We start from the raw sequence: 7,641 nt of genomic DNA on the forward strand, positions 1-7,641 counted from the left end.
CATTTCAAACAGCAGAACTACATAACACTGAATTCAGGTTAGAATTACAGAACTCGAACTTCACCGTTAGTTTTCGAGGGCAAACCTTGTTGGTACTCAAGCACCTTCTAATCTTTTCAGTTCATGGTTAGTTTTCATTAGCAAATGATCCTAGTACATAACCAGATAAGAGCACATTGAATTCACTCTTAGTTTTCAAGGGGATAGGTTCTTCCAAGACAACAGCTTCAGAGAATATTGAATTGAACTTTACTATTCATTGGTAAATGTTCACTAGAAAACAGGACTATGCAATGCTGAATACAGGCTTAGTTAGCAGGGGAAAGTTTACTGTGTAGAAAACTACACAAAAACATGACCTTTCTGATGAGTTCTCAATGAGAAACGTAAGTATCCAAGCTGTCCTACTCTTGGATTTCAATGCTATTTTTCAATAGCTACTGTTCCCACCGTATAACCAGTGAATGTAACTGTCAAATACCCTCAGTTTATGATTTGAAATGAGCTTCCTCCTCCATAGGATCATAGATCCAAGAATTCCCTCTTAATATTCAAGGAGAATTGTTTATTGTACACAGTTTTCAATGGGAATCATTCTCAGTATTTGCACATTTTGAGGCCTTTGAATGCATGTTCATTTTCAACAGTAAATGTTCCTAGTATATAACCTCTGATAGAACTTTGAAATCAATCTTAGTTGACCATGCGAAATTTTTTCGTATAAAATTACACACCATTGTATTCGCTGTTAGTCTTCAGTGAGAAACGTTCATTTCAAATAGCAGGACTACAGAACTTTGAATTCAGGGATAGATCTCACAGGGCAATTGAATATTATACACAATTGAATTACACAACTCGAACTTCTGTCTTAGTTTTCTTGCACCACCTATGTTGGCATTGAAGCAGCTTCTAATCTTTTCAGTTCACGGTTACTTATCATAACTAAATGATCCTAGTACATAATCGGCTAAAAGAACATTGCATTCAGTCTTAGATTTCCAGGGGATAAGTTCCCCTAGAAAACAGGTTTATGGATCGTTGACTTGAACTTTTCTATTCATCGGGAAGTGTTCCCTTAGAAAACCGGACTTGGCAACCTTGAATACATGCTTAGTTAGGAAAGTGAACTTGTTTAGAGTAGAAAACAGGACAGAAACACATGACATTCACGATGAGTTTGCAATGAGAAACGTAAGAATCCAAGATGTCCTACTCTTTGAATTCCCTGGGATTTTTCAATAGCAACTGTTCATAGCAGATAACTGGTGAATGGAACTCTCAATTACCCTTAGTTTATGACAGGAAATGACCTTCCTAATCAATAGGATCATAGATCGTTGAATTCCCTCTTACTTTTCAAAGAGATTGTGTTTATTGTACACAATTCTCAATGGGAAATATTCTCACTACTCACACAGTTCTAGCCCTTTGAATCACTGTTGGTTTTCAAAAGGAAATGTTCTCAGCATATAACCTCTGATGGAACTTTGAAATCACTCTTAGTAGTTTACCATTGCAAATGTTCTTCTTAGTGAAATTACAGAACATTCGATTCACTGTTGATAATCAGTGAGAAACCTTCATTTCAAACAGCAGAAGTACATAACACTGAATTCAGGTTAGAATTACAGAACTCGAACTTCACCGTTAGTTTACGAGGGCAAACCTTGTTGGTACTGAAGCAGCTTCTAATCTTTTCAGTTCATGGTTAGTTTTCAATAGCAAATGATCCTACTACATAACTGGCTAAGAGCACATTGAATTCACTCTTAGTTTTCCAGGGGATACGTTCCTCCAGGACAACAGCTTCAGAGAAATTGAATTCAGCTTTACTATTCATTGGGAAATGTTCACTTAGAAAACAGCACTATGCAACATTTAATACAGGCTTAGTTATCAGGGGGAAAGTTTTGTGTAGAAAACTACACAAAAACATGTCCTTTCTGATGAGTTCTCAATGAGAAAGATAAGGATCCAAGCTGTCCTACTCTTGGAATTCAATGCTATTTTACAATAGCAAATTATTCTACCAGAAAACCGGTGAATGTAACTGCCACTTACCCTCATTTTATGATGGGAAATGAGCTTTCTGCTCCATAGGATCATAGATTCATGAGTTCCCTCTTACTATTCAAGGAGAATTGTTTATTCTACACGGTTTTCAACGGGAAACATTCTCAGTATTCACACAATTCTGGCCCTTTGAACTCATGTTTGTTTTTAACAGGAAATGTTCCTAGAATATAACCTCTCATAGAACATTGAAATCAATCTTAGTTTACCATTGGAAATTTCTTCGTAATTAAATTACACAACATTGAATTCGCTGTTAGTCTTCAGTAAGAAACGTTCATTTCAAACAGCGGGTCTACAGAATGTTGAATTCAGGGATAGATTTCACAGGGCAATTGAATATTATAAACAATTGAATTACAGAATTCGAACTTCTGCTTTAGTTTTCTTGCACCACCTATGTTGGTATTGAAGAAGATTCTAATCTTTTCAGTTCACGGTTAGTTTTCATTAGTAAACGATCCTAGTACATAACCGGCTAAAAGAACCTTGCATTCACTCTTAGTTTTCCAGGGGATAAGTTCTCCCTAGAAAACAGGTTTACGGAACATTGAATTGAACTTTGCTATTCATCGGGAAATGTTCCCTTAGAAAACAGGACTATGCAACCTTGAATACAGGCTTAGTTAGGAATGCAGATTTTTTTCGAGTAGAAAGCAGGACAGAAACACTTGACGTTCATGATGAGTTTGCAATGAGAAACGTAAGAATCCAAGATTTCCTACTCTTTGAATTCGCTGGGATTTTTCAATAGCAACTGTTCGTACCAGATAACCGGTGAATGTAACTGTCAATTACCCTTCGGTTAAGACGGGAAATGACCTTCCTACTCCATAGGATCATAGAGCGTTGAATTCACTCTTACTTTTCAAGGAGATTGTTTATTGTACACAGTTTTCAATGGGAAATATTCTCACTAGTCACAGAGTTCTAGACCTTTGAATCACTGTTGGTTTTCAAGAGGAAATGTTCCCTGCATATAACCTCTGATTGAACTTATGAAATCACTTTTAGTTTACCATTGCAAATGTACTTCTTTTTTTTTTTTACAAGCAGTATTCTCTTAATTTATTTATTTTTGTTAGAAATATATATTTATTAAATAAATTTATCCTCTCATCATTTTCTTTTTCTTTTCTTTAATTAGTTTTCTTTTCAGTGAATACAGGCAGTTTGGTACCATTATTTAGGCTCATCTGTGATTTACCCACTCCCATTATACCCTTCTTGTTAATGAAAATGGGTCGTGCATTGTGGAGTTAGCCCCCAGTTACTAGTATGATAAATGTCTCTGCAGATCATGACCCAACATGTAACTCTGACATTCTTTCCGCCCCCTCTTCCGCAAGATTTCCCTGAGCCATGCTGGGTTCATTTTTGGTCTGCTTCAGTGCTGAGGTGTTGGGGGCCTCTGAGGCTTTGGCTCTCTGATTTGGTAGGAGTTGATTTTTCTCTGCGTTGATCTCCTTCCCCTTTGTGCTGGTATCCGGTTCACAGGAAAACATCACCCTTACTTATTTCTCCATGTGTCCTTAGTTTCAGTTGGGCCCCTTTTGAGGTATGTTGGCGCAGCTCTCTTCTTAGGATCTGCATCTAACTGGAAAAGAGAAGCAGATTCTCCAATAGAGAGTAAGTTAGCACCCAGAAAATTAAGATAACACTGACGTTTTTGATAGACAGTTTGATAGGTGTAGGCCTTCTTATACCCCGTGATTGATGGTAGCTTGATATTGTAGAGTGGGCTTGTGTTTGGGTATGGTTCTGACTTGTTTCCCAGCTCCAGCTAAGGGTCTAGTACCACTGAGTGGATCAGTTAGCCAAATCAAGAGCAATTGATTCCTCACCATGGCTGAGTACCACTATTGCACTTGTGTGGGCATCACATCCAGTTATTTGTTGCTAATTAGGTTAAACAATGTGTTGCTTGGACAGATCTTGGTCTTTTCCCACAGTCGCGTATGTAGCGCCTTCTGGCACTAGACACGCTGATTGTCGGGGGACTGACTCTCTCCTGTTTTCCAGCCATGTCATTCCATTTTCACGTCAGCTGCATATGGAGTCTTTAGCAATAGTGTCTTACCACTGGCCTTTGTTGGGTCATCAAGTCCTCTGACAGAAATCTGTCATTGTTTTATGAAACCTTGTAGGTTTCTCTGATCAAAAGCTCATTGTGGATGGTAGGCCCAAGCTGGAAGTGGGGGTTACAGGTCAGTGTCCACTAAGAAATTGAGGAAAAAGATAACTAATATACAAGAGTTAGAGAGGAGAGAGAGAGTGGGAAGAGGGGGAGAGGGAGGGAGGGAAGATGTAGGAGATTTAGGTCAGTCTTGATCCTACCCTCTCCAGTGTCTTGTGGTTCAGGTGTTTCCTGTAAGGGTCTAGTGAAGGTTCAGCCATTTGGTCTGTCTTTTAGGAAGTAGAATTTTATGATACCCTTGGCGTTTTGATCAGGATTACTGTTTTCCACCCTTTGATTCTCTCCCCGCCCTCCCATCCATCTTATTGTCTAGACTATGAGGTGCTTGCTGGGTATGTAAGGCATCTTGGGCACATTCAGGTTAGGTGTTGCAGATGAGTGAGACTATGTGTCGATTTTTTTTCTGTGATTGGGTAAGTTCGCTGAGAATGATCTGTTCCAGGTTCAACCATTTTTCCTCAAATTTCTTTATGTCGTTTTTTTCTTACTGCTGTATAGAATTCCATTGTGTAGATATACCACATCTTTGTTATCCAGTCTTCTAATGATGGACATCTGGGTTGGTTCCAGCTTTTAGCTATTATGAATTGAGCTGCTACAAACATGGTTGAGCAAATCTCTCTGGCTTTTGGTTTGACGGTTTTAGGGTACATGCCCAGTAATGGTATAACTGGGTCTGTTGGTATTTCTATAGTCAGCTTTTTCAGGAGTCTCCATATTGCTTTCCAAACTGGTTGTACCATCCTGCATTCCCACCAACACTGAATGAGTGTCCCTGCTTCTCCACATCCTCGCCAGCAATTATTTTCATTTGACCTTCTGATGGTGGCTATCCTTATTGGGGTAAGGTGGAATCTCATAGTTGTTTTAATTTGCATTTCTCTGATGATTAGGGATGATGAACATTTTCTTAGGTGTGTGTTTGCCGTATGTATCTCTTCCTCTGTGAATTGCCTGTTTAACTCTGTGCCCCATTTTGTGAGAGGGGTATTTGTCTTCTTATTGTTTAGACTTTTGAGTTCTTTGTAAATTCTAGAGATAAGGCCTCTATCAGTTGGATAACCTGCAAATATTTTCTCCCATTCTGTGGGTATTCTATTGGCTTTGCTTATTATATGCTTGTCTGTAAAGAAACTCTTCAGCTTCATATGATCCCAATGGTTGAGGGACTGTTTTATAACTTGAGCCACTGGGGTTTTATTCAGGAAGTCTTTTTCCATTCCTATATCATGGAAAGTACTTCCTAAAGTTTCTTCCAGTAGTTTTCGAGTTTCTGGTCTTATGTTGAGGTCTTTGATCCATTTGGATTTGAGTGTTGTGCATGGTGAAATGTGTGGATCAAGTTTTAGTTTCCTTCATGTGGTTATCCAGTTTGTCCAGCACTATTTGTTAAAGATGCTATCTTTTTTCCAGTCTATATTGTTTGGGCCTTTGTCGAATATCAAGTAGCTATATTTGCTTGGCACAAAATCTGAGTCTTCAAGTCTATTCCATTGGTCTATACTCCTGTTATTATGCCAGTACCATGCTGTTTTTATTAATATGGCTTTGTAGTATAATTTTATATCAGGTATGGTGATGCCACCAGAGGTATTTCTTTTGCTGAGGATATGTTTGGATATGCGAGGCCTTCTGCCTGTCCATATGAAATTTGAGATCATTTTTTCTAGGTCTGTGAAGAACACTGTAGGGATTTTAATTGGAATTGCGTTAAATCTATATATTACCTTTGGTAGGATTGTCATCTTCACAATGTTAATTCTGCCTATCCAGGAGCATGGGAGGTCTTTCCATCGTTTCAGGTCCTCCTCAATTTCTTTTTTGAGAGTTTTTATATTTTCGTTGTGTAGATCTTTTACTTCCTGGGTTAACGTTATTCCAAGGCATTTCATTTTTTTTGTTGCGATTGAAAATGGGACTATGTCCTTTATTTCTTTTTCTGTGTCTTTGTCATTTGCATACAGAAATGCTACCGATTTTTGTGCATTGATTTTGTATCCTGCTACTTTGCTATAGGAGTTAATCACCTTCAGGAGTTTTGGGATGGAGTCTCTCGGGTCTCTTACATATACAATCATGTCATCAGCGAATAGAGCTAACTTAACTTCTTCCTTTCCAAATTGTATCCCTTTTATTTCCTTCTCCTGCCTTATTGCTTGGGCTAGGACTTCTAGAACTATATTGAAAAGCAGAGGTGAGAGAGGACATCCCTGTCTTGTTCCTGATCTCAATGGGAATTCCTCCAGTCTCTCTCCATTAAGTATTATTTGGGCCTTTGGAGATATATTGCCTTTATTATATTATGATGTGAACCGGCCATGCCGATTCTCTCCAATGTTTTGATCATGAAGTGATGTTGTATCTTGTCAAAGGACTTTTGTGTATCTATCGAAATGATCATGTGATTTTTATGTTTAAGCTTGTTTATGTCGTGTATTACATTGACAGATTTTCGTATGTTGAACCACCCTTGTGTTCCTGGGATAAATCCCACTTGGTCAAGGTGGATAATGCTTTTGATGTGTTGTTGGATTTGGTTTGCGAGTATTTTGTTGAGGATCTTTGCGTCTATGTTCATTAGGGAAATAGGCCGATAGTTTACTTTTCTTGTGGCATCTCTGCCTGGTTTTGGGATTAGGGTGATACCAGCTTCATAGAAGGAGTTGTGTAGTTTTCCCTGTTCTTCAATTGTGTGGCACAGTTTTAGGAAGATTGGTTTGAGTTCTTCCATGAAGGTTTGATAAAATTCTGCTGGGAACCCATCTCGTCCTGGACTCTTCTTTTTTGGGAGGTTTTTTATTACTTTTTCAATCTCCATGAGCGTGATGGGTTCATTGAGGTGGTTGATCTGCTCTGAGTTTAGCTTTGGTATATGATATGCATCCAGGAACTTATCCATCTCCTCCACATTTTCCAGTTTTGTGGAGTAGAGGTTTTTGAAATAAGTCCTGATGATTCTGCCGATTTCACTGATGTCTGTTGTGATCTTTCCTTTTTCATTTTGAATTTTGTTAATTTGCAGTCTCTCCTTTTTTTGCTTGATCAAATTCGCCAGAGGTTTGTCAATCTTGTTTATTTTTTCAAAGAACCAGCTCTTTATTTTGTCAATTGCCTTAATTGTTTCCTTGGTTTCCAATTCATTAATTTCTGCTCTGATTTTAATTATTTCTTTCATTCTGGAGCTTTTGGGTTGGATTTTTCTTGTTTTTCCAATGCCTTTATGTGGATGGTTAGGCTATAGATTTGGAATCTTTGTGTCTTTTTTATGAAGGCAATGCGTGCTATGAATTTTCCCCTATGGACTGCCTTCATTGTGTCCCACAAGTTTTGGTATGATGTGTTCTCATTGTCATTCAATTCCAGGAATT

The sequence above is a fragment of the Jaculus jaculus genome, chromosome 10, assembly GCF_020740685.1.
Source record: "Jaculus jaculus isolate mJacJac1 chromosome 10, mJacJac1.mat.Y.cur, whole genome shotgun sequence".
NCBI lineage: Eukaryota > Metazoa > Chordata > Mammalia > Rodentia > Dipodidae > Jaculus > Jaculus jaculus.